This window comes from Zootoca vivipara, chromosome 7 (assembly GCF_963506605.1).
Source record: "Zootoca vivipara chromosome 7, rZooViv1.1, whole genome shotgun sequence".
Classification (NCBI taxonomy): Eukaryota; Metazoa; Chordata; class Lepidosauria; order Squamata; family Lacertidae; genus Zootoca; species Zootoca vivipara.
In genome coordinates this window covers 58,611,154-58,638,821 of record NC_083282.1, presented here as the reverse complement: position 1 = coordinate 58,638,821, position 27,668 = coordinate 58,611,154, and the positions used below count along the sequence as shown (strand labels likewise).

Below are 27,668 nucleotides of genomic sequence, written 5' to 3'. Positions count from 1 at the left end.
TTACAGACACTTCAGGTTACAGACTCCGCTAACCCAGAAATAGTACCTTGGGTTAAGAACTTTGCTTTAGGATGATAACAGAAATCGTGCTCCGGCGGCGCGGCAGCAGGAGGCCCCATTAGCTAAAGTGTTACCTCAGGCTAAGAACAGTTTCAGGTTAAGAACGGACCTCCAGAACGAATTAAGTTCTTAACCCAAGGCACCACTGTAATTGAATTGTCTCTCATCCTCCAAATGTCCTCTGAAAAAGGTGGGTCTTAGCCACCCTAAAGCTATCAACTTTACAGTTAAGAAATGGGGCCTCAGGAGGGTGGGAGTTCCTGGTGGGAAAGGGGCCACCACTGAAAAGGCTTGCAACACTTGTCATTGTACTAACTAGACTAATCACGACATACATTTCCTGTATAGAAAGATGGATATCTAGCAATATTTTGAAGGAACGTCTGCAGTTAAAATGTGTTAACTTTCTTCTGGGCACTCCTATGCCCACTTTATTAGGGAGGAAGGCTTACTTCTAAGTATGCATGCATCACCTTGCCCTGTTCATTTCTCTGCTTCCCCTGCCAAGAAATCTGGTGGGAAAATACTGTTTCCCCGTGTTGTATTGCACCTACCTGCGGCACCTAACCTTTGCACTCCCAGGTGTGTGTGTGTGTGTTTCCTGATTTCCGCACAGGAATTTCCTGAATTGATACGCATCGAATATGACACGCAGTCGAGGCTTAGTTTAACACTCGCCTATATGGAAACCCTGAACCCTACATTCCATAATCGCAAAACTCTCTCCCGAGAGACTTTCAGCATAATGTGCCACATGTCGGAAGGAAGAGCCAGAACCACCCCTTTTTTTCCTTTTTATTTGAAGGCTGCGATCCTGCTGTCACTTACTTGGGAGTCTGTCTCCCGGGGCACTTGTCGCAAACCTTTTGGTGGTATGGGTGGGGGGACAAGGAGAAGAGTGAAGGAGAGAGGGAGGTCCCCCTCTCCTCCCTCCATCCCCAGGATGATGTCCCACCTGTGGCAACGCACATGCGCACCTGTTTTTACCTGGCCCAGGTCGCGCGGCTCTGCGATTGAGCCCCCTGAGCCCACTTCCCCTTCTTTAGGCTGCCTCGCCGTCCCCTCTTTCGCCCGCCAGCCTCGGACGCAGGAACCGGTGCCAGCCACCCGGATTCTTCCTCTTGAGCCCTGAATTCTGATGCTTTTCCGCTGGAGTTTGGCTTTCTCCTCCCTCCCTCCTTCCCCACGCCTCTCCACTCCCTTCTCTTAGGAGCCAGCGAGGACCCCCCCATCCCCTTGACAGGTAGCATCCCTGCTGTGGATGAATGGGTGGCTCCCTTCCCGAGGGTGGGGGGCGACAACCCCGGCTGCGGATCTATTCCAAAACATATACCTGCTTCCACACACACGCACACGCACCCAAAATCATCCCCGTTCCTTCCCAATCCAGCCAAAATCTCCCCCCTCCCTCCGACGGATTCCTTGATTTTGCTTTGCTCTGACGTTGCCGAGAAGAAAGAAAGAGGGAGAGAGAGGAAGAGGGAGAGAGAACCGGGCGTGGGGGGAGTTCCAAAGACTGCAGCAAATTGGGGCAGGCCTGGGATCTGTGGGCGCTGGCTGGGGAAGGGTTAATCCCCGGTGCTTGTATGTTAATGAGCTCCATGGTAATGCAAGGAGGCCGGCTTTCGCGGGCAGGCTGCTGGTGATGGAGGGAGGGAGGAGGGAGGGAGAAGGAGCGCCGTGCCAGTCTAGCTCCTGTGGTACTGGCAGAAAGCGAGCGAGAGCGAAGTGCGCGGAGTGAGCGAGCGTGAGGGAGGGAGAGAGAGAGGGTGGGCGGGAGCGAGAGGGAAACGCCGAGCCACATCCATGAAGGAAATGACAGCGTGAGGCAGGCGAGGCAAGGCAGCCCTAGCCAGCCAGCCGCCGCCAAGGGGAAGCCTGCCGGGGCTCGTCGATGCCAGCCCGGAGTCCGAACGGATCCCTGAGGTGGCCAAGCCCCGCCAGCCAGACGAGCGGGAAGCAACCTCGGGCACCGCATCTTGGGCACAAACAAGCGGGAGAGGCGCGCTCCGGGCTGCTGCCGCGGAATGACTGACTGACTGACGCGCGGACTGAGTGCCGGAGGGGCGGCAGGCAGGCAGGAAGCGGCTCCGTCAGGCAGGAGGAGCCGCCGCGCGACTTTCGGAATACAGATCCATGCCAGGCTCGCCGGGGGTTTCATGAAGCCGGGCTGTGTGTGGATTACCTCGCCGTAATTCCGAGCAGGGAGAGGGCGACGGGGAGCGCCCGGGGAGAGGCTAGGCGAAAGAGTCCTTCGGAGCCAGGGTAAGTCCGCGAAGGCGGGCAGCTGCCCGCGGAGCCCGCGCCTTTCCTGCCAGCACCTGGTTCCCGCGCCCGCCCTTTCGTTCGTTTCGTAGCGCAGCAGGGCAGTCTGCTTTCTTTATCGATTCTCGCCGGGTTTGTGTTAAATATGATGGTGGTGGCTCACCAGCCACTTTCCCGCCGGCGGGGGGGGGTGCGGGGAGGTGTCGCCTCTCTGAGTCTTGACAGCGCGATCCTAGTCGCCGTGCCTGCTCCCCTTGGACTTCCGCGGGACTCGCTCCCAGGTTGTTGCTGCATGTAGAGGATTGCGAGCCGTTGAGGCGCTTCTCCCTCGGCGGGAACGGTGGCTCGGAGTTTGCCTTTCTAGCCGTGGGGACGCAAGACAGGTGCCTCTCTGGACCCGCTCCCCTCGGGCCGGTTCTTCAACCCGCCGGTGGCGGCAGGAGGTCGCTTCCCAGATTTCTGGGATCGCTGCTTCCAAACGGGCTCGATCTCTTCGGGATTCTGCTGCTCCTTCCGGAAGCCAGCCCCGCGATTGGCGGAGGCAAGTGCGCTGGAAGAAGCAAACAGGTTCACCCTCCCAAAGAAAGTTCCCACCGAGAGAGACTTGGAAGTGTTTTCGATTTCCCTTTGGAAACGTCTCTCCCAGTGTCCCAGCAGCTTCTGGGGGGTGTGTGTGACTTTGAATCCATGGTTCAATCCCTGCAGATGGTGATCCCCACTAAACCCAAAGTTGCTTGCTTAATAGAATATCCCACCGCTGAAGCTTTTCTGTCTGTTGCACTGGTTTGCATTCCTCCTTTGCCCAGATTATAATGGGGGGTACCAGCCTCTCTGGGACCCTCTTTTGCAATGTGGCCCACTGCGAAACTTCGTGTTTCTAGAGGCTGTGGGTTGTTAAGAGCTGCTACAATAACTCCCAGTTAGATGATGAAGTCCACGGAACCACAGAGAACAGAGGAGGAGTTTGCATGGTAAGGAAAGAGATAGGATCTGCTTTGGTTTGGGAATTCTGCAGGTGAGGGAATAATAAAGGATACAGCCAATTAGTAGACCATTGAAACCAATGGACTAAAGTTATGTCCAATCATTCCAACAGGTCTACTCTGAGTATGGTCAGCATTGGAACTTACCCTGTGAATGCCCCCCCCCTGTTTACAAACATTCTCCCAGGATTTGTGTAACTTGTCAGTAAAATGGGTCACTTTAGCAGCTCTGACTGATTGTGGGTTATGAGCTCTCATTGACTGGGCTGCCTCATTGATGACATCGTTTCACCAATGACCTACTTCTTTTTTCTATGGTCAGGAGACTGATATAACTATTCAGCAAAGACCAAATGCCATTCAAAGCCTGCAATGTCAATACCTTCAACACTTAATTTCCTTGATATCCCCCTTGGCCAGCTCCTCACTCCCTCCATGAACCTGCTGACTTTTTAAAACACAGTGTTTTGGTATCATTCTGTTAAAACTGAATGAAAACAACCAGTGTAGACTTGGGAAGTAATATACAGTTGAAAGTTTTGTACAGAGTGTGGGTCTTGAAATTGAACATACGGTATAGCAAAAAAGTGATTCCTTGCTCCAATGGACCCAGTGCTCACACTGCAAGAAGATGAAAGTAACCCCTATTTATTCGCCATTCCCTGAATCACTATTTTCAGTGTATTTATTTGTTGAGTCACCCCATCCCAGCACAACTTAAAAGAGGTTTGTGCTGTGGAAACAGGTAACAGAATCTGTTTCAGAATCTGAACAGATTCCAAAAGTGTAATAGACACTTCCCTTCTCTCTTCACACACACACACACACACACACACCTCATCCCTGATCTAACCCTGCCTGACACTTCTCTTTAACCCTTTAATCTTCTGAACTCCTCCGCTGAAGAATATAAATTTCCTAGAATACAAAATTTAAACAAAGAAACAAATCCAGCAGTTCCAATCAATCTGATGGTAGAGAATAAATGTTTCCCTGACTTTGGCAAAATTACATTTAATAAAGGACAAATTGGCTTGCAGTGCAGCAAAATGGAAATGGCATTTGGAATGGGTTTTGCGGTGGAGACACAGGGACCACAGGGTTTTTCAGAGGTGTCTCCTGTAATCTGAAACCCCCTGTGCTGAAAGGAGCAATGAAGAACTTTCTGCTCAGTTGCAAGGTTTCTTGAAGGCTTAGAAAGCTTTTTTGCTACTTTCAGGCTATAGGCATCCCTCATGTTCCATTGCAGTGTTTTGGGACTTGCGCTGAGAAAGTTGGAAACAACTCTAGGGAAGTCATTCGGATGCCAACATGCAAAACTCCACAAAGCTATGGTGCAAGTAATTTGCATGTTTAGCCAAAACTCCCTGTAGTATTCTGGTGCACCAAGAAAAATTATTCATGTGACTGATTCCCACCCACACACCCGGTAACCCAGAACTTCATAACTGCAGGTACATATGACTGTCTGTTTCTGCCCACTTTCACAACTGTTCCCAAAGAGGACTATCTTCTCAGTAGCGTCCAAAAGGCTGCCATCCTCCACTGGCAACAATAAAGTATTACTCTGTTGTTTCCACTCACACTTTAACTCTTGCCCTGGATCAATGTGTGCTAAAAGTTCACATCCTCTACTTTTTGCCAACACCATTTTACCTGCCCATCTAATTCTAAGCAACTACACTGGTGGGGATGTGTCCATTTAGTCCCTGGAACATTTTACTCCTTTGCCTGTCAGGCATCCATAAAAGAATAATGGCAGCAGCAGCAGCAGCAGCAGCAGCAGCAGCAATGATGATGATGATGATGATGATGATGATGATGATGATGATGATAGCTCCCCACCTTTCTTCCAGCCTGAGCCAGTGGGTACTCTTGAGACAGGCCCTTTCCCCCATTTACAAACGCTCTTGATTATTCAGCTAATCTTTATTTCATGGGCACGTTACAAGAAACACACAAACAGAGGGAGAGAGAGTGGAAGGTGGTGACATGTTTAAAATACACAAGAAAGGCGCTGGCAGGAATATAATCGTCCTTATTCTGCTGATATGAAATATTTATGGCTCTAAGTTGCAACGAGGTTCTCTCCCCCTTCCCCCTTCCGCTTTGCAAACCTTTCAGCACCACCCCTCCCCTTTCTGCCTTGGTAAAAATCATATTTAAACAATTCAGCACGGGGCCCTTCATTCTTACGCTTTACCCCCTCACCCAGCTGTCTCTTCATGTAGCTGTGCACAGCTGTCTACACGCATAGCCGGGGGGTACAATGTACTTCTGTCCATCACTACAAATGGGAAAACCAGGAATTGCTAGCCAAGCTACTAACCAAATCATAAAGAGACCCACGCATTGTGTTACAGTCTGTTAACTAGAAATAATTCACAACCATCCATTTAGCCAGGCCTGGGAAGGAGGGGGAAGCCTACAAAAGAAGCCCCCCACACCCTCATTTCCCTCTCCTTCCTTCATCCAAGGTGCCTGTATTTGATAGCCAAAGCCTGCTTACCCCCTTGGGCATTCTGTTATTAATTCATTAGATCTTATTTTATTTTATTTTATTTTATTTTGCTCCTTCCTGGTATTCTCCCTCCCCACACCCCTTCTCACAATTCAAACAGTGGTGAATGGACAAAACTCCCTCAAGGGAAACATTTTTTCACTTAGTTACAAAGATTTCATGGCTAATTAGAGTAAATGTGGTTTTAAGAGTGTTAATCTCTTAACCAGCTTGGCTGGCAGGCCAGGGCGCTTACAAAAGGAAGAGAAGGATGAATAGAGGAAGAGGGGGCTGCTTCTCAGGGTTCCACCATTATTGATGACAGTGTCCATCCTATCCAATAAGAGCCCTGTTGATGTGAGGGATCTCAGTGAGGGATCCCTTCATAGAACAGGGCTCTGTCTTGATATGGTTTGTATTCCCAGCCCTCCCCTACTCATGACCCCAAATTAGTGCCTGTGAAACCTAAAGCCTCAGAGGCTGAGGCAAAGGAAAGAAAGTTCTTCATTCTTAGAAAAGAGGTTTCTGGAAAGCTTCGATGATAATAACATCAGAATAGAAAGAGGATCAAGGCAGTGTATTCTACTTGGCAGGTACAGGCTGCTGCCTAACATGTTTAATAATAATAATAATAATAATAATAATAATAATAATTTATTAATACCCCGCCCATCTGGCCAGGTTCCCCTAGCCACTCTGGGCGGCTTCCAACAAAACATTAAAATACAGAAATCCATCAAACATTAAAAGCTTCCCTAAACAGGGCTGCCTTGAAATGCCTTCTAAAGGTCTGGTAGTTGTTATTCTCTTTGACCTCTGGTGAGAGGGCATTCCACAGGGTGGGCGCCACTACCGAGAAGGCCCTCTGCCTAGTTCCCTGTAACTTGTTTTATGGGCAAGTTCATCCAATGCAGCTAAAAAAACAAACTCTGTAAGATGTTTTCCCAAGCTTCACCAACTCCAGCTGGTCCATGGTTAGGGATGATGGGAACTGGAGTGTGGCAATGTCTGGAAGGGACCACTGGTTACACACCCCTGTGCTATATATAGCCTATGATGAGAGGGAAGGTGCTGACTTCTTCTCTGCCAAACATTTTGTGGGGAAGTTTTCTGAAACAGTTGAACCCTCCCCAGTCTCTTCAGTGGAGGCCCTTCACCCTCTTATCTCCCAGAGATGGATCTGAGGACACATGGACAAATAAGGAGAGCTGCTTGTGTGCAGAATCATTCTGTCTCTGCCCAGCATATCAGTTTTGCTCCAAGGTCAAATGTATGTTAATGATGGGGAGGTGAGGCAAGTGCTTCCAATTTTTCTTCTTTCTGACATCGTTTTCAGATCCAGAAGTGTTAAGGAGGGAAGGGGGTGGGGAGGAAGTAAGAAAAAGGAAAAAGAAATCTCCCTGTCAAACCACTTTGGCATGAGCTGGAGTTAGTTGTTGGATTTGTTTATTTATTTTATTTAAAATAAGCTTCCTTCTCTGAAGCAGATGGCTCCTGCCAGACCTGCAATCCATCTTCTCCTTGATACCATTTTGACATAAGACCCAACACTGCACTAAATAAACTCCAGGGCGCTGCAAGCCAAGGACTCCTGAGCTTGGCAAAACAAAAAACAAAAAAAACCCAGAGCCACTGATTAAGAATGCTCTGGATTTTCTATTGAGCTTCTTGTTTATTTAAACACGCCTGCCTTTTCCTTTTCTCTTTGCTCAAGACATCCCAAAGTTTTCTCCAGTGACTTTCATATTTTCGATTTTCACATGAATGGGTTGTGAAACCTGCAGTGCCACTTTTCCCCACTAGAGGGGGGCTCCTGCCGATAAAGGCTGGTATACTGGAAAGTAGATTTTGTATAGAGCAGTGGGTGGGTGATAGTGGTGCCGGGAGCGGGACACTCTGCTATGATCATGCCACTGTTCAGTATCTGCTAAAAACCACCCAGTCTTTTTCTTCCGTATATCATATGGTGAAGCAAGGCATACCTGTGTAGTTGTGTGTTTAAAATGTGATATACATCTGGCCTGCTCTTTTTGCGAAGTCCTAGCTGTGAATGGCAGTAGCAGTATGGGGAACGGGGTGGGGGGTGGGGAGCAAGAGCAGTTGAGTACTTGAAAAGCATTCCTGGTCATGAACCAGGTTGATATTTTCTCCCCTCATTTTATCAGGGAGAAAGACCTGCTTTCAGAATCTTCTCAGCATGGTTCCATCTTTCTATCACCCCTGCTGTGGCTGGAATGTAGCTCTGAGAACAACCACAGATGTTAGTAAAACAGCATTAGGAGGACTCTCAGAAATATAAAAATGCAGCAACTCAGAAAGCTGCTGTCAATTGTGAGGTCTCTCTCTTTCGTTCCCTTTCTCTCTCTAATCCAATATTAGACCTTGCACCGTGTCCGCTCGGCTGCTTGCTGTTTTGCCTGAATTAGGTCCCATCCTTGTGCTTCATTGGCTGGGAGAATATAGTGTGGCCTGACTCTGTTGGCAAACGGGGATACTGCTGGCATCTCTGTGGGATGGTGCATGCCAGCAGAGGGGTTCTGGGAAAGCGTTGGCCTCCCTCATTCCAATCTGATCGAGCCCAGCTTGTGTTTCTGAGTTTAATCTCCGCTTCTCTTTGGGCTGAAATTGAACTGGGGGGCGGAGGTGGCAGGAGGGGGGTGGCAGGAGGAGGCTGGAAATATGAAAAGAGAGATAAATGTATCGTGTTATGAAAGTTTAATCCTGCTTTGCTGTGGCTAAAATTACATTCAGGGCTGGAGATAAAAGGCATCGGAGTAACATTATAAAAAGGCCAGATCATCTTAAAAGGCAGAGCGATAGCAAGCCCAAGTCAGACAAGCCATCAATCCAATGCTCACACACAGAGGCAGTTCTCCAAGGGAGCGGAGAAGCAAATGAGGTGTGCTGCCTGTTCCCTCCTGCCTAATATTGCTGACTTGCTGCAGTGGGAAAAGAAAAGGCACTTGGCTCAGAATGTCCGTATCTGAGAAACGGCCGACCGGCTGCCTGGTGTGTTGTTTGTCGGCCACTTTCTTAGTGGGCTGGAATGGGCTGGCTGGGGGAACCTTGAACAGCAGGATCTCAGGGACCCCAACAGCGCAATCTGGAGACGATTAGCCGCACTTGGAGGATTACAGAAGGTTGAGAGGTCTGCAAATTTTTGGCACATACACGGTGCTGCTCAAAGGCACACTGGAGTGAATGTAAACCATGGTGGAAGTGAAACAGTGGAATGCTGTCAGCAGCTTGTGTGTTTCAATAGATGGGTTGGCGTAGGGGGCCTGAGTTCTAATGCTGCTCTTCTTAGATCCTGTGTGTATTTCATACTATTAAATAGCAACCCCTTTGCTATTTGTTAGAAATTTGGAAAAAGCAAAGGCCAAACCAGTTCTTCATCTTTCTTGAAGCACATGCATTCATCAGCCCTCTCTCCAACTGCCACCAATGGTTTCATGCTGTTCGAGTGCTTCATGTGTTCAGTACCTCTGAAGTCCTCAGTGACTCCTTTACGTGTGAACTTTTGGGGTTAAGGCCAGGAAAGAAAGCGAATTCAACCCAATATTATTCATAATGTTGCACAAATGGTTAATGACCAGTGAGGGTGAGAAATCTGGGAGAAGAGGAGCCAAATGGCAGTTGGTATAGGCCTTGCTGCATTACTTCTTTTTGCTGAGGTCGTCAGCTAAGAGAAGAGTTAATAGGCACACTCTTTCCCTGCAAAACAAAATTCAAAAATAAACACTTGAGATATGAATGTAGCAGCTCACACAGACTTATAACTGGTTCTCACCTCCATATTAGTTGGAGTTTCTGTTTATTGACGGGGATGGAGGAAGACTAGTCAAAACAATTTACTACTTGAGGCAATGAAAATACAGTGCTGCCCCTTCTCCCCAATTCCACAAGCTGAATGAATCCTATTGGACTGGAAGTTGAAGGGACTGGAGAAGACAGAAAGAAGCTTTGGGAATTGTCACCATTCAGCTCCCATAGTGGCCTCTCCCTCCACACACCCCAACTGCCACCACAGGAGCCTCTTGCCCTGAGGAGAGGGGAGAAGAAGCAGTAACAGCTTTTTCTAAACAAACAAGTTGTCTTATCCATTCTATTGTAACTTTATATATACAGTGGAACTTTGGTTTTCTAACATAATCCATTCCAGAAGTCTGTTCGACTTCCAAAATGTTTGAAAACCAAGGATCAAAGGGCTGCCAGCAAGTTCAATGGAGAAAATTGAGAAACACGCCTCAGAAGCCGTTCAACTTCCGAGGTGAGTTTGGAAACAGAAGCATTCACTTCTGGGTTTTCAGCAGCCGAGATGTTCAAAAATCAAGGTGTGTGTGTGTGTGTGTGTGTGTGTGTGTGTGTGTGTGTAACTTTGCTTTTACTGTAATCATCTTACAATTGGACAGCAATTGTAGGCAGCAATCCCCATCACATCCTTTGCCTGATTTTGGCCATCCATTTTTTCCTAATGGTAGCTCTGGGCTGGAAACCTGAAAAGAGAACAGATTGTGACTGTTCTGTCTGCTGAGAGACTTCTTTTTTTCTTACCTCACAGTGACCACCTGCCCCAAAGACTGAACTATAGGCTGCATCTAGGTATAGTTTCTCTTTCTAGGGTCTTCTGACCAGTATCTCTTAGTTCTTTCATGACACCTAACAGGGCCGGCTCTACATAGCCCCCCGGTGGCGCAGTGCACCACGGCGGGGGGCTGGCAAGCTGGGCGCCGGTCTGGCAAGGAGGGCGCCGCGCGGCAAAGCCACGCAGAAACCAATTGCGCCCTGCGAGGGCGGGGCGGGCGGCGGAGCGATCTCCGCCCCTCAGCACCAGGGCGCGCGATCTGCTCAAGATGGCGCTGACACCTAACAGCCTTTTCACCCAATCCATATCACCAATATAGAATTATCCACCCTCCCCTTCTCTGGCAGAAAACCCCATGTACATGTGTTGTGTCCAGTTCTATGGTACTGTAGTTTTCCTCAGCCCACCCCGAGGTAGCATTTTCTGTGCATCTGCTCTTCTTGTCCTTATGCTGAGTTTCCAACAATTCATTTATGCCAGTTTTCCTAGCATTTGCACCCCTGATTTGAACCTATAGACTTGGGTCCCTAGCTTTAGTTGGAATACAACTCCCATCATCCCTGACAATTGATCCTGCTAGCCAGGGATGATGAGAGTTGTAGTCCAACAACAGCTGGGGACCCAAATTTGAGCAACACTGCTATAGACAGAAAGTGTGAGGGAGAGCATCATTGTAGTAGTAACAAGTGTGGTTTTTCCCTCACAGGCCAGCCGGCCGGCAGGCAGGCAGGCAGGCCTTCTCCTTTGAAGTAAACTTCAAGAAAGTGAAAGGTGACATCTGGATAAATATTACTGTGACCTCTCACCTCCCATTCCTCCTCCAGCTTCGCCTTTCTTATCACTCCCTAATGAATCCATCAACATGGCAGCAGGAGGGAGAACAGCTCCTCAAGGCCAAAGCAAATTTTATTCCCTCAGCACCAATTTCCTCAGAGGTAGGTAAAGGGAAGAAGTGTTCCAAATTTTTAGGAATACTTCAGTTATTTTGAAGCCAACATCCAAACAGGAAAGGAAAGTCTCCTTCCTAGTTGCCTGGAGTGACCGGGAGGCTGGGTGAGTGTGAGATAAACATTTTTATTTTATTTTTGCAACCTCAAAGCACTACTGGAGTGAGCCAGTCTGTACTCCCCAAGCTTGTTGAAGGCAGCTGAGGTCTGAGGTTATCAAATACTCCAAGTTGGCTCTTGGGAAAATCACTGTAATTTTGTGATAGTGTTGTTTTCTCAGCCCGTCTTTCTGCTCTTTGCAATAAATATTTGCAATAAATATTTGAAAGCTATTTAAAATATCAGCAATGTTCACACTGGAGTGCCTTGGTCCTGAGCTTCTGGGGGCTTCCTGTGTCATTCACAAGTATGAAGGAGGGCTTTGTTCTTTGCAAGTTTCAATATGAATTCACCTGATCTGCACCTCCTGGACTAATGTGCAGATTGGAATGCAATTTACCCTACGGATTTTATATTTCTCCAAATTTTGTGATGCAGCTCTTGACTTAAAAAAAAATACCAAACTTGTACATTAAAATGCCTATTTTGGGGGCAAATACATTTAGAAATGTGTAATTTAAGAGAAAATATGTTCAGAAATATGTATTTTGTGAGAAAATATGCATTTATTGTTTTTGTATAATTTTAAAAAAACACCTCTGATTAATGCAGAAATGGAATGAATTTATAAATGAACATATGTGAAAATAACATAGACTAGAAATAGACTGTTCCAGCCACCATATTCATGGGGATAAAAATGCATCTAGTGATAGTGCAAGGCATAGTTCTTCCAACAGTGTAAGGCAGGCACCCCCAAACTTCGGCCAAAACATCTGGAGGGCCAGAGTTTGGGGATGCCTGGTGTAAGGCAATGCTCTTCAACTTTGTACCCTCTGATGTGTGGGCTAAACTGATTGAGGATGATGGGAGTTGAAGTCCAGCAACATTTGGGGACCCAAAGTTAAAGAATGGTGATGTAAAGGGCTTTGTGGTGTGGAATCAGGGCTGACAATAATTGGACTAAGATGAGACTAAAAGAAAAAAGAAACAAAGGATTCAGGCAAGTCTACTGAATGTGTTACTACCTGCAGCAAGAGTTTAAATGGTCCACTCATGAAGGGCAGCAGGTGGGTGATTGGATAGGAAAGGTAGATTAGGATGGAGGACAAGTACTATGCAGGAGCAAGGCTGAAATGTGGGAGCTGATGCTGGGTCACCAGGGAAAGCAGATCAAGGAACCATCCAAAACAGAGAACAAAAACATGACAATGATAGTGGAAATATAGGGAGCTTTTGTAGCAAGATCAGGGATTGACAAGGTCCTAGCTGAGACCTCCTTTACTGTTTGCACCTGAGCTGCTTCCATGAAATTTGCTTGGATCCTACACCCATGTTCTGGAACATGATACTCCACACTTACCCAGGCCCATTCCTCCCGTGATAGTGACTGTTCTATCCCTCATAAACCCTGACTTGGATATAAACAGGTTCCATTATGATCACAGTAAACCTCTCAACAACCCTGTAAGGTTGGTACGGTATTATGATACCCCCTACAGGTTGGTGAATGCTGAGTCTACAAGAGAGATTGGCTTGCCTAAAACCACTGAGTAAATTCATAGCTGAGATGAGAATTAAACCAATAGCTTCCCCACTCACACACTTAGCTGCAACATTACACCAGTTCTTATCAGATGCTGGGAAGCCAATTTTTATGTTTCTCCCTTAAAGCACCAAGCAGCATAAGGCAGCCAAACTCCCACTGCTCTTTACCAGTTTTCAGGAAGCTGAGAAAAACAGGAAACTTCTAGGGAGCAGTGCTTAGTCACAAACTGTTCTACATATGGAGGCTTTCAAGGAAGCTGACCACTGTTGTGTACAGGCCTTAGTAAGACACTGCTGACTCACCTTGGGAAAAAATAATCGGGTTATTTCCAGAGGTGATCTCTTTAGAAACAAATGCCTCTGGGAGAGGTTTGCATGCTTGCTTGAGACTCTGTATATTTCATTACTGGTCAGTTATCTTATTTGTAATCAGGGAATCCTATAAAATCCAGAAGAGGTTTGCCTTGTCTCTTCAGTAAGTAACACCTCAAGTGATCTTCCTTTTTTACCTTTCTCTCCCAGTCCATTTTCCTTATCTGCTTTGTCTTTCTAAGCCTGATGGCAGCTTCCCCCTCTTTTTAAATTGGCATTAACTGCTTTGGGGGATATTGTTTGAAAAGTGAAATACAGTATAAACGTTGAAAATAAACTGGAAAATGGAAGTCCCTGTAAAGTTGGAAATCCTTCTTTCTCACCTAAAGTTGGTCAGAGCTGTGTAAATGGATAGTCTGTGTGGCATTAAGAGAGTGAAGGAAAAGATCCATACCTGTCAATTCTACCACTTTCCAAATGAACCCAGAGCTTCACCCATGGGAAGTGGAAACACATTCAGTAGATCTCATTGATCTGATCTGTTACGGTTAGATGAACTTGACCTGAAAGTGACATCAGGTCAATGAGATTTACCAAACAAAGTCTTCCGCTTCCCATAGGTCAGCCCTGCGGTTAACCAAAAGGCAGTCAGGTTAGCACCTCAACATTTATTCCTACCACTCTACTTTGATCTTTGCCATAAAAGTGGGAGGCTAAGAAAAACGTGGTCGCACAGGGTCTAGGCATGCAGCAACAGATTTACTATTTTGTTCCAAACCTCATCATGCTAAGCAAGGGGTGTATCTACATCCAGAATAATTAGCCCTGTGTGAGTGTCTCTGGGAATTAATGGCATCTGGTTCCCATAGCAGACTTCTTTAAAATGCTGTTGAAACCCAGAGGAGTAGCTACTATTCTCAGAGGAGAGTAAATTGAAGGGAAGTTTATTTAGCCAGCATTGGGAGCAAAAATACTGTCACCTCTATACAGTTCGTGAATGGACTGGACTGTAGCAGTTTAGAGGACCTAAGATTGCTATATATGTCCTTGGTTCCCCAAGGACAGATGTATGGAAAGAAAGTCTTTCCAGCAGCACCTAGAGACCAACTAAGTTTGTCATTGGTATGAGCTTTCGTGTGCATGCACACTTCTTCAGATAACTGTTTCGACTACGTCAGACCAACACGGCTACCTACCTGTAACTGGAAAGAAAGTCTGTCATTCAGCCTCAGGTACGATATCACTAAGGTTGCAATCTTATGCACACTTAACTGTGAGTAAACCTCAATAAACACAGTGAGGATGTACTTCTGAGTAAACAAGCATTGAATTATGATGAACAGCTCACACTCTTCAATCCATTTCTCCCTGCTGCTGTTCAGCTGTAATGTTTTCTTTTAACAGTGTGAACAGTCCCATCTTTTCTTTAATGCATTTTAGTGCTGTTCAGATAACCTACCGCACTTAGACATAGAGTGCCGGAGAAATGCAGGGCATGTTTTAATGGCTCTAGTGCAGGTGTTCCAGGTTGCTAATGAGACCTTAATGTTGGCGGCGTCATCATTGCCATGCAGAGGCGAGGGGACAGCAGCCAAAGCACGCTCCCTTTAACTGGCACAAATGTTCCATTAAATATTGCTGTGCTGTAGGCCTGCACAACTTGTGACCCACCAAGCCAAATGCCCTGTTTTTTGAAGTCTCAACTGAAAAGCAAAACCAGGAGAGTTATCAAAGCCTATAGTGGGCTGTAATGTGTAGACAGGGAGTTCAACTTGACTTAGTGCATCACACAGTGCTAATCACTGCAATAGGGAAGAATGCCATGTTACCCTAGGATAACCCTCTTGTTACCCTCTTGAAGCTTGAGTCCCCAGGTGTTGTTGAACTTCAACTCCCATAATCCCTGGCCATTAGCTAAGATGGTTGAAGATAACAGGATTTGTAGTCCAACAGCAAATTTGTATTCCAAGTACCCAAGAACACTGCTCTAGGAAGTCAATGCCATAATTACCGTATATTTGTTTTGAGCCTTGCCCCTGATACAGCCTGGATCATATTTACAGGCTTCATGCAACACACATGGTGAAGTATCCACATGAACAACATTGTGGTGTCCTACGGTAGACATATTCACCAGCACATTCCTCATCACACAAAAGTCCAGCTGAATCCCTGAGGGTATCCTTCAAGGCAAACTTTTAGAAAGTGCTAAATGTGGTTTATGGTAACCACCACTAGAGGACTCACAATTATTCCATCCCCCCACCCCAGTACAGTACTCACAACTTTCATCCTCATTACCAAATGTTTCAGTGGAAAGAGCCTGAGCTAGGGAATCCTGTACATACTTTGGCTGCACCTTTGATATCATTGCAATGGAAGACCTAATATTGCGGAAAGCCTTTTTTCCAGCCATTACCCTCAATCTAGAATCAACCTGGGAGCCTCTGGAAACATGAAGCTTGCAAAGCTCAGTGTGCTGCTACAATCTGCCTGGGCTGATAGATGCCAAGACTGGTCCATGTCAGCTTTAAAGCTGTGTAGCAATGGCAGAGAGCCTGCGAACCCAGTTAAAGAGCAAGCCTAGGAGTTCTTATTTGCTTGGCTGCTCTCTGTGTAATAATGTTCTGATAGAAGGGCTTGTGCAATGCAGCCTTTCAAAGCATAGAAATCACACGGCATGGGCAATTCTAGTGCATCAGTTCCACCAAATAAATTCTCTGACTTGGAGGTGGTCACAGATTGTGGCAGCCCAGGCTGCAAAGCACCAGAACAATTTTTTGGGAAGATGCAAAGACAGCTGCTGCTTAAGGACTCCAAAGCCTGTTTCAGTATTTGTTCAAAAATGGATAAATAAGTAGAATATGTCATAGGGATAGTGGACAAGTGTGAAGTTTCTTTCTTTTTAAGTTTAGAAATCCTGATTGATTTCTATTTTATTTTTTGGCCTAGATTTTACCATTCTTCATCTGGTTTTCAAGAGGCAATGGTTGGTAATTTTGTCTTTCCAACCCAGAGCCCACCTCTGAAAAGGAATCTAGGCTTTAGTTGGTTTTAAAAAGGTTACCCTGGTTTTCAGATGTAAAAGGCCCTTATAATTTAACTCTAATTAACATTTAGTAGCCACATTTTCAAAAAGCTCTGCCAGGTACTTTGGAAATTTTGTCTCCATTAGGAGAAATTGGCCTGTGCAGCCCACAGAAGCTAGAAACTACCACATCTGTGTGCAGCAGAGAATAGACATAAAGGACTCCTAGGGATTGATTTGAGGGTGTATTATGCTGCTGTGTTGTTGAAGTTTAAGCAGGTCTTTGACTGGTTCTTGCCAGGGGTGGGAGGCTGCCTGCCTGTGGGAGCCACAACTGAGATTTCTGAAGGAAGAGCAGAATAAAAGTGCCATAAATTACAGCACCATAAGAGATGTGGACATCAGTTGTTATGCATTTGTTACACATTTTTGTTCCCTGCATTTTCTCAGCATCAAAAACATAGTATTTTGTTACTAAGGAACAACAATTCTTCTATTGCACAGAATCATGCTGTGCAAGTGAGGTTGAGCTGGGCTGCAGAACATATATATAAGAGCTGAAGACAGCTTCTGTATAGGGACTATGACATCAGTAGTGATAACCACAAAACTCTCCCATCCCCACCAGTTTTCAGAACTTTAATTGTTCAAGTCTTTCATAGCTTTGCACTCATCCAGCACTACCACTTCTTGTTTTAGAACTTTAACCCGAACAACAGCAGATATTCTTAATTTAAGCAAGGGCTAAGGTCTTGAATTGGTTTTGAAAGCCAGGGATCCCTGGAACATGTAAGGTCATAATTAAAAATAAATAAACAAACGTGCATCCTACTTTTAGATGGACACATCTTAGGTGGGAAGTGCAGTGTTTTGCTGTCAAAAACATGACAAGGTCCACACTTGTTAAGTTTCCACAATGCTACACCATAAAGTGTTCTCAGGCTACTCACAGCTCCCACATAGCATCTAATAATAAAAGAAGTTATCTCTGGGCACATGCAGAATGTATTTCCATCATCATTGAGTAACCACAGCTCAGGAATTAGAGGTTTCTCAGATCAGAATGTATAGCTTCCAGGCAGGTTTTTGTGCCAGAAGTTTTCTCTGTAAGAATTAACTACTGCATACTAGAATGTTTTTGCATCAGCATTAATTTAGCCAGTAGATGGCTGTATGTTTGAAAACAAACATCCTCTAACACATCTGACACTAGTTCCTTCCTCTGTTTGTTTAAATTTGTTTTTAATGATGAAAAATTGAAATAAGAAAACTCACAAAATACTGACTCATAGATGCAGTCATCCCCAAAAGATTCCTTCTCAGTTCTGTGATAAGCACCAACTGTAGATAACAACATGCTAAATTGTCTCATTATCAAACTACCTTTCTTCTTGTGGATCAGTTTTTTCCTATCTAAACTTTATTATGATGGTTATTATTTTTGTCTCTGCAACACTGGGGATTTTATAACTCTTCAAAAATACAAAAAATACTGAATGCCTGGGTAGGCTTGCATTAAAAATAGAATTCTCCAGATAAATATGCCAAACACTGACACAGGACCATCACTACTGTCGTTTGAGCTGTGATAGTGGAGCAGCGTGCACACACACACACACACACACACACACACACACACTTATTCTTCATGTACTGGCAAAGTTCCCTTGTTCAGCAAAATTACATAATGTGGACTGTTGGCTCTAAAAGCAAGTGAGTTTTGACTAAGCAACAGGATGGGAGAAGTGTTCTAGGCATTTTGGAACGAGGCAGGTTTTCCTGTGTTCCTGTGAAGAACAGCCCCATGAACAAATATGCAGGTTCAGAAAGATTTATCAGCATGCCAGACTATTCTGGATTCAGTTTATAGGGCTAGATGTAGGAAGGAAATGACTCAGTGGCTCTACAGGCCAAAGCAGCTTAGAAACTGACAAAAGACTGAAATGGAGCTAACATTCCCACACTTGCTTTCTTTGAGACAAATATAGGAAATAGTGGTCCCACTTAGCAGATCCCAGACCATCCAATGTCAGAGTCTGAACTGTGACACAAGAACAATGTTTTACTTTAGCCTGTAGGACTAAATGGCAGCTCTGTCATCTTCAGGCACAGGGAATAAAGTGTATGCTGTCCCTTTAATTATAATCCAACCTCTGGATTCTTTCCCCACTCTACCCCCATTTCCCTTTGACTAGGTAGGAGAAACCTTGTTGCAGGCCTGTAAAGTGGTACCGGGTACCTCGGTTTAAGTATACAATTGGTTCCGGAAGTCTGTACTTAACCTGAAGCGTACTTAACCTGAAGCGAACTTTCCCATTGAAAGTAATGGAAAGTGGATTAATCTGTTTCAGACGGTCCGCGGAGTACTTAAACTGAAGTGAACTTAATCTGAAGCGAACTTTCCCATTGAAAGTAATGGAAAGTGGATTAATCCGTTCCAGATGGGTCCACAGAGTACTTAAACTGAAAGTACTCAAACTGAAGTGTACTTAAACTGAGGTATGACTGTATTTTGAGCCCTTTCAGAGAGCTGCTAAGTTACCCACACCTGTGTGGAGCCTGAATTCAGTAGACAGTGCTCACCAGAAAACATGTGGGAGCTGTTCTCTGAGAATGTAAGGATGCATTGAGAGGCACTGCCCCAGTTCAGATGTCATATTAAACTACAGTTTATTTAGAATGGAGCCCAAGTTTAAGAAACACTGACATAGTCCCCATCCATTCCTTAGTCACACTAAAATGTGACAAAGAGATCATGGAACCAAGGAAATGCATTCAATATTTATTATCCTCCCTTTTTTCCATAATGGCTCTCTGGGCAACATGTGTGGGGTTGCATCCAGGCAGTGACATATCCAGTCTTGCTTAGTTTAACAGGCTTGTTGCATCGTGCACCTTTGGACCATATCCTGCTCCAGCAAAGGCCCCTACAGTGTTAACCATAAGTTAGGCCTTTCGTTTTCATTGCTTTGCATAAAATCTATTTCGAGTTATTTACTGGTATTCCACCTACAAAAATGCTGGTTGTAATTTGAAAATCAGGTAGGTTTTGTATTTAATTGAGCAAGAGTCTCAAATTTTGTCACAGTAGGTCTCCCTAAGTCCCTCATGTGTAATTGCATTTCCTTTTTCTGTACTGGAACCAGAAACAGTCTATTGCTGCCAGGTAGAAATGAAGTGCTTGGCTTGTGTCAAGGGACAAACACCAGAGAAGAAGGATTGCAAAAATAAAAGGTCACAGACCCTTGCATTACACTGAGAGGGAGGAAAAGCTGGTCCCAGATCAGTATCCTGCCATTTGAATGCTGGAACAGCACTTGTTAATTTTTGCATTGTGTGCACATTGCTGGGGATGCATTCTACTTGGTTCACCACAGTGTCAGATACCATGGGGTGTGTGTCTGTTGTTTACTCACTATTGCAATTAAAAAGTTCCTTAAGATCTCATTCTATGAGCCACTGCACAGCAAAAGTGAACATACAAGGAGCTGCTGGCGTAACACCATGGGATATGGTTGCCACATTTCAAAAAGTGAAAAACTAGTGATTTCTGCCCGGACACTGTTTCTGACAGTTGAATCCTGTCTATGTCTGGGAAATTCCTGACCTATGGCAACCCTACCATAGGAGGAATTCAATATCACCCTCTTCTGGTGATTCCATCAGCCTGCCAGGTGGAATGAGTACCCTCATCTCCTTTCATGTACTCTTCTGGGGGTTCTCGTGACTCTCCAGAGTGAATTTGAGGGAGGCATGGGGTTGTTGGAAATTCATTCCCCGTGTTTGCATTCATGGGATTGTTGTCTATCACATGACAGTGTATGTTTATATTCCATGGAGTGGGAAGTGATGAAGACAGGATGTTTGTGTTACTGTGTTTCCTGAAGTGGGACTATTGTCCTTTGTTCATTCTCTTTGCTGCCTCACGCTGGAAAGAAAGGGAGTTATGTTGCAGTGCTCCGTGTGTGTTAATATGTAAATAAAATAGATTAGCCAAATGTTGTGCTACTGAGTTCTGTTACGCAATTGCGCAAACTCTGCGGATCCCTAAGTGTGCTGATGTCAGTTGGCATCAGTTGCTGTGATGTTCGGGCTAGAGAAAGCTTTTGAAGCTCCCAAACGAGTGACCAGGAGGGAGGGAACATGCTAGTCAGGCATGTGTCTCTGCCAGGGTCCTACTCATGTGTAAGAGATCCTAACAGGGGTATGTGGGAAAAGAGCAGAGGAAGCCTCATTGCATTAGCAGGAGCCCATGCACTGGCTTCTGCTAGCACACCAGGTTAGTTGAACCATGTCCTATCTGCTTTGCACCAGTGTCACAAGCCAAGTTCTTGCTGTGACACACCAAGAGAAATAAGTGGAAATAAGAGGAATGGTGTTCTAGGAATAGTAGCATGCTCTTTAGACCTAAAGCTGAGCCTACACTGAGCTTGAACTGAAAGCTACGGTAGGTCTACACCAATATTTTATAGTTTAGTTTCCCCACTACCTAGCTGTGCACAGAGAGAGAGAGAGAGAGAGAGAGAGAGAGAGAGGAGGAGAGAGAGAGAGAGAGAGAGAGAGAGAGAGAGAGAGAGAGAGAGAGAGAGAGAGAGAGAGAGTTTAGTCTAGGTAACTGGCTGAAGATGTAACTAGGCTTCCAACTTGGACAGCTTTAAATAGATGAGACAAATTCATGGACGATAAAGCTATCATAGGCTACAAGTCATGATACCTGTACAATGTCAGTATGCCTCTGAATGCCAGTTGCTGGAAAAGATGTGCAAGAAAGGTTGTTGTGCTCATGTCCTGCTTGTGGGCTTCTCATACTTGGCCACTTTCTCATACCTACTTGGCCACTGGGAACAGACTGTTTGACAAAATGGGCTTTTGGCCCATTCCCACAGGGTTCTCATGTTCTTATGATACCCACCCTCACAGCAAGTTGTATCTTACTACAGGGTTAGAGAGTAAAGCATAGTGTTAGGCAAGCATGTCAATGACCATCTTTATGTAGAACCTTCTACACCAAAGTCTTGCAAGAGGGAAGGAAATGAGATTTCATTCTAGGCTGCCGATCCTCTCAGAGCTGAATGATGCTTAAGGGCCTCATTATATCATCACACTGACTGGTCTTCCCTGTCTACATCCAACCCATTTCTCATGGCAATCACTATAGTGTGGAACTCTCATCAGCTGCATCCTCCACCCTATTAGCATGGCTGGGGAAGAGAAAATGGTTTTTTTAATGACAAGAACATCCTTAGCAAAGAAGCAAGAGTCAGTGTTAAGAATAAAAGAAAACAAGACAGCTTGTTTCATCCAAACAGAGAGGTTATTAAAGAAGCTTGAATTAATCAGTGATCTGCCACTGCTCTGAAATGGAAAAGCAGGGCTGAGAACTGAGTGGGAAGAAAGTCACTATCCTAGGTACACATTTACATTAAATTATTATTATTGAAGAGGTCATACTGTGCTCTGTTGTGGATGCAGATATGCTCATCAGCCCTCTGCTTCTTGGGAAACAGATGCATAGAAAACACTTCAGTCAGGGGTGTTGCTATCACCAATGATCTGAGTACAAGACACCCATATTGCCAAGCATGGAAGCATTCCCACCTGCCTCCACTTCAGCTCCCAGTAGAATGGCTGCAGATTCAAATCTCAAAGTGTTCAGAATAGCATGATTACGTCTCCCTGATGGATCATGTGACTCTAGACAGTGCCTAGTAACAGATCCTTGACATTTATCCTTGATCAGAGTATCCATCCCAATGCCAGACCTCGGAAATCAGGGCAAAGGACTATGCCTTATGCAGTGTATGGGCTCTATACCAGGGAGGGTGACTCTAGAAGTTGTTGTCCCTTGCAAGGTCAGATACTGGGGCTGCTGGGAATCTAGCAAGATCTGGAGGTCCACACGTTCCCTTCCCTGTTGCTTAGTTACCATGTCAATTAATTATCATACCATTACTGACCAACAGGAAACTAGAACATTACATTTTATTCACATATCACTAGAATAAACTAGAAGTCTGTTCAGTTGCTCTAGTTCATTGTAAGCATACTTATGAACCTCCGCTGTTTGCATGCAAGTGATACTCTAGTATGGGAGAGGGTTTCTATTTTCTTTTTACCTTCCTTGTTGATATGTTGGGGTACTGTCCTTGTTTTCCCGAGAATAGTAAGAACCAGAATGTTGACAGACAGCAAGGGTTTAAATTCCTGTTGATTTTGCTCGGTGCTTACTGCTCACAAGCTCTGAAGATAATCCCACACCTGGAATAGAATTATTTATCCAGTAACTAGAGAGAATATTTCAGGGCTTGTGTATGTGCAGGCTTTTGCTGCTGCTTGTTCCTAATAATATCAATGCCGGCAGCAGAGTGAAATCTATAGCTGCACAGTCGGGGATTCGGAATTTCAGAACCTAATTTAAACAAATATACAATTTCCGGGTTTACTTATGTAACAGCACTGTGGCTTCTGTGAAGCCACCATGGGGAGCATTGAGGATTATGAACGCCACTCTCTTTTAAAGGGTTGGCACGGCCAAGGGCTTGTGTTGTTTTAATGGGGTGCCTGGGGAGTCATTTAATTTGGTGTTGGGTGGGTTTATCTGCTGCAAGGAGTTTTTCCAGCATACAGACGGGGGAAACAAAGATCTTCTTGCACTTGCTTCTGTGCTGTGCTTTGTGGCACGCAGGCAGCTAGTGTGCTGAACTTTGACACTGAAGTCTTAAATTCAATTCATTTGAAGTCAATTTTTGATACAGAGCTTCTCCATAACCTTGGACAAGGTTATTCTACCTCATGTGCCTGTTCCTTTCCTATGCACTTTTTCTACCTACCCCATCAGATCAGCCAAAGGGCTTCATGTCTGAAGCACTGAGGGTCTTCACAAAGGTGTTGTGTTCATTGTAGATGCAGTAATGTTGTCATATGAGCTCTGCAATGTCTGTTACATAGTAAGTGACATTAGGATTGTGCTACATTCAGGAACAGTATGAACTGTCCCATTAGCAAAAAGCAGCAGCCCATTATCCAGATTCCACCCCTTCGTTGGCCTAGAGCAGGGGTAGGTAACCTAAGGCCCATGGGCTGGATGTGGCCCAATCGACTTCTCAATCCGGCCCGTGGACGGTCCAGGAATCAGTGTGTTTAACATGAGTAGAATGTGCCCTTTTATTTAAAATACATCTCTGGGTTATTTGTGGGGCACAATAATTCATTCAATTCCCCCCCCCCAAAAATATAGTCCACATGGTCTGAGGGATTGTGGACCGCCCATGGCTGGAAAAGGTTGCTGACCCCTAGAAAAACCATGCAGCTGGTTTGTGTTTCAGCCCTATCAAGGAGTTGTATAAACCTAATACACATGCTGTGTTACCAACACCAGTGAAGAGTCTGACATCAGCCGTTCTGATCCAACAGCAAATATGACACACAACTCCAATAAGGGGTGGGGAAGAAACCCATAACATTAACAGGATTTGAGATTTAAATTTTGAAAATTCACTTTGTAGTGAAGCATGAAAATTTACTATATAAAAACTGTATGGTTTTGCCTAAGCCTATGCTTCAGTTGCAACCATTTTAACTCTCGTGCATTGCTTTGGTTTTAGTAAGGATGAGAAGTGGGGCTGAGTTACACTGAATTAGGTCAATGTTCCATCTAGCTCAGTTATGTTTATTATGGCTGGCAGTGGCCTCCCATGGATAAAGCAGAGGGTTGTGTTTCTCCCAGCCCAGGTCAGTTATGCAGGATTGTGCTCTTTAAAATAAAATGGAAGTTAAAGCTGAGACATTTTCTTATCTGTTTATTTAAATGTTTTCAGGCATAGCCCCCAAAGGTGGTTTACAGATAATCATTAAATATAGAATCCAACAAAATACTATTTGAAGTTAACACAAAACCCAACAGGTTTAAAAACAGGATCTTGAAATTTCAATTCATGGGCCAAAACGATCCAATACAAATTTCATACAGTTCATGCCATCAAAAGGTGGAATGGAACACTGAAAGGATTTCAAGGTACCCTTTTAAACACAAATGTTGTTTTAATGGCCATTAGCAGGCCTGTACTGTAGGTTACATCCATTAGATGCATTCATTTATTACACAAGCACTAAGTACTGTTCTTCCCCAGTCTAGAGTTGGGAGTTGTCTCTAACTAATCAGAACAAGGGATTGCAATTTCACTGTAGCAGAAACATGGGCGGTAGCATACAGGGAATAAAGAGGTCCTCAAGGGTGTTAGTTTCACCCGGAGCTCAGATCTAGAAACCCTGGACACAGAACCACTTTTAGCATGGGGTAAAATTCCTCTTCCTAACCCCATCCAGCCAATACACACATGAGATATAAAACTACAGGCTTTGGTTCCACATGATCCTCACACATGAAGGTTGTTGGCTTAGTGTTTCTGGAAACCAATTGGCTGTCCAGCTTCACAGTATTTGCAAATAAGTGATTGAGAAAAAGAGAACATACCTGATTTTCCCAGCATGAATATTCTACTCTTCTGAGATTTATCCGAGCACAAGCTTGACTCCAAAATTATGTGATGCTCTTTCCAGGTGAGTTTATCTATTTATCCATCGAGGGCTGATAATTTTGAGATGAAAGCCATGCATGGGAATCAAGGCTGAAATTTCAGTCTGGTTTCTCAGATGAAGCTCAAAGGATCTCAACGGGCATGATGCAGCATATATAATTACTATTGGGCTAGAGTTCATGGAGCTGGTTGTGCCTTTCTTCAAATTATTGTTTACGTAAATTCCCCACTGTGCTAAATATTGTATATACCGGTACCCAGATCACTAGACTGAGATTATAACCTTAAATCCCAAGTCACACTAATGTGTTTGGATGGGAACCTGTGGCTCAGAAAGATACAGTAGTCATTTTGAGTCATGGAACTCTTTCCAGTGATGAGTCCTGTGATTTAATGAAATCTGTGGTAGTGAGTCCTCTCCATTATTTTCACAATAGGGCTCCTCAGTGCCAAATGGAACATCATCCCAGCCCTGGAAGAAAATAATGCCTGTGTGTGGGGGTGCCTCTCTGTCCTAGACAATGCTTTTGGCAATCCCTTTTGGATAGCAGGAATGGATGTAGCTCAGTAGATGCTCTGCAAGCAGAAGGTCCCAAGTTCAATCCCCAGCATCTCCAGTCCAAGATAGGAGAAGACCCCTGACTGAAACCCTGGAAAACTTCTGCCAATCAGTGCGGACAGTACTGGGTGAGATGAACTAATGGTCTGACTTATACCCAGTTGGGCTTTTGGTCCATCCGGTTCAATACTGGGTTTCAGGCAGATCCCACATGGGATCAGGTGGTGAAGATCTCTGGTGTAGCCCAAAGCACACATACCACTTCTTGTCTGCATCTCAAAGCATTTTCATTCTTTTCCATATCAAGGAAGCTGAATCACAGAGAAGGGAAGTAACTCACTCACAGAGCTATTTAGTTAGACAGTGGCAAAACTGGAGATAGATTCCAACACCACCCACTCCACTTTGGCTGAAAATCACTATTCTTCCAAACCACTGTCTGAAGCTAAATGCTGTCATAACTTGCAATTTGCCCACAGTTATGCTTCCTCTGTTTCCCCAGACAATCTGACGTGTGTGAGGCAGAGATATGGGGTAGCGGGTGGGGGAGGAAAGAGAGAAGGCTCATCCGGTACACTTGTTGGATAAACAATATCTGAAACTGGGACAATAAGCGAGAATTAAGTCCATAATTCATGTGATTATGTTTGTTATCAGGGAAATGCCTTTTCACAGCTGGGTTTTATTCTTTCCCTCCAGCTCTCCTCCTCTTGAACCCCCCCTCCTCCCTCCAAATTTGGCAGGAAGCAATTATCGGAATACTGTACTTGGCCCTCCTAGCTATTTCTCAGATTTGTGAATACAATACAGTATTGCAGAAATATTATCACTGTGCGTAAGTAAAGGGCAGGCTGAAGATGGGTGGGCCAACAGCTCCTGGACACTGACATGTTTTAGATGTGCAACATTTCCATTCCCACTCTGGTACTGTGTATACAACATACGTTTAAAACACAGCACCTGACACCCCCAAAGAATCACGGGGACTGTAGTTTGTTAAGGGTGCTGCGAATTATAACCCTGTAGACTACAGCTCCCAGCATGGTGTGCACACAGCCACTGGATATGGTCATACCAGTACAGTAGTTTAATTGTCCACCTGCATCACAACTAGTTCTAATCCCCTGGAACTTTGGCAAGAAGGTAGGATTGTCCATTGTTGGCTCCGAAACTTGAGGAGGAGCTTTGAATGAGGTTCCCCTAGTGCGGGGGTGTGTGTGTGTGTGTCTCTGTGACACCGTGTCCTCCTTGCCAATTTCACCACGGCCCCTTTTGCCCTCTCCTTGCGATTCCAATCTGCAGCATTGCCCAGAAGGAGAAACCAAGACAAGTGAAGACTGACAGTCCTTCTTGCTCTTGATACTATTTGGACACTTGGAGAGGACAATTGAGCAGGCAGCAATTTCAAGGAGGAGGAGCTAGGTAAGAGGGCACTGGGGTCAACAGTACACCCCCCCCCGGTAGGATATGGACCAAAGCAGGTACAGGGTGATGACAACCGCTGGTGCCAACTGTGTATTTCCCTCACCCTTCTCCTTTTCCTATTAGTTTTACTCATATTTATGAGTACTGTAATGGGAAAATGCCCTGCAAAGTGAAGGGTAACAATTGCTTGATGCAATGTTATATATAACTTCCCTGCAAACAAATCAGAATGAATGCTCTATAAACAGGTTGTCTGTAAGTGACCAGAGTCTTTACTCTGATCCCTATGCTGGCACCCCAGGGGGTTACTGGTAAAATATATTTGATGGTGATCTAATTAGTCCAGCTTTACCACTGGAACTAAATGTACTTTATACCATAAAATAGAGATTCTGCCACCACCTACATCAGAGATTAAAACAGTTAATGTGGGGAGCAGTTATTTTGGTTTAGAGATCTAGGTAGTAACTTTTCCAGCTTTCAGCCTCTAACTGGCCAAGTCCCCCAAAGTGTTATCGGTAGTAGTAACTTGGTCAAAAAGACTACAGCATTAAATGTGGGTGAGATAATAAATACCATTGGATCATAGCACACAAGTATACCTGCCCAAGAAGTTAGGTTGATTATACAACATAAACACGGAAATTGCAGTCAAGGAAATAAATGTGTGTTTGGCAGAGCAATTAAAACCCGAGCTGGGAAGCAGCGAGCTATGACAGGGAGGCATAGCTACCACCCAATCTGCAGGCCCCATTTTTATGCCAGCTCTCAGCTGGCAGAATAGTCTGGTGCCAGTTTTCATGTCCCCTCTGCCTTCTGC

The 27,668-nt window shown here is 44.9% G+C and overlaps 1 protein-coding gene across 5 annotated transcripts in view; it reads left to right on the top strand.

The window, feature by feature from the left end:
• Positions 1–1,827: 1,827 nt before the first annotated feature.
• The window catches only part of PLXNA2 (plexin A2), a 417,253-nt gene continuing 391,412 nt past the window's right edge, over positions 1,828–27,668 (top strand). For all 5 annotated transcript variants that reach the window (XM_060277140.1, XM_035123148.2, XM_060277141.1 and 2 more), the window contains exon 1: positions 1,828–2,325. The gene's annotated coding sequence lies outside the window, so the exon portion shown is untranslated. The remainder of the gene's footprint in view (positions 2,326–27,668) is intronic.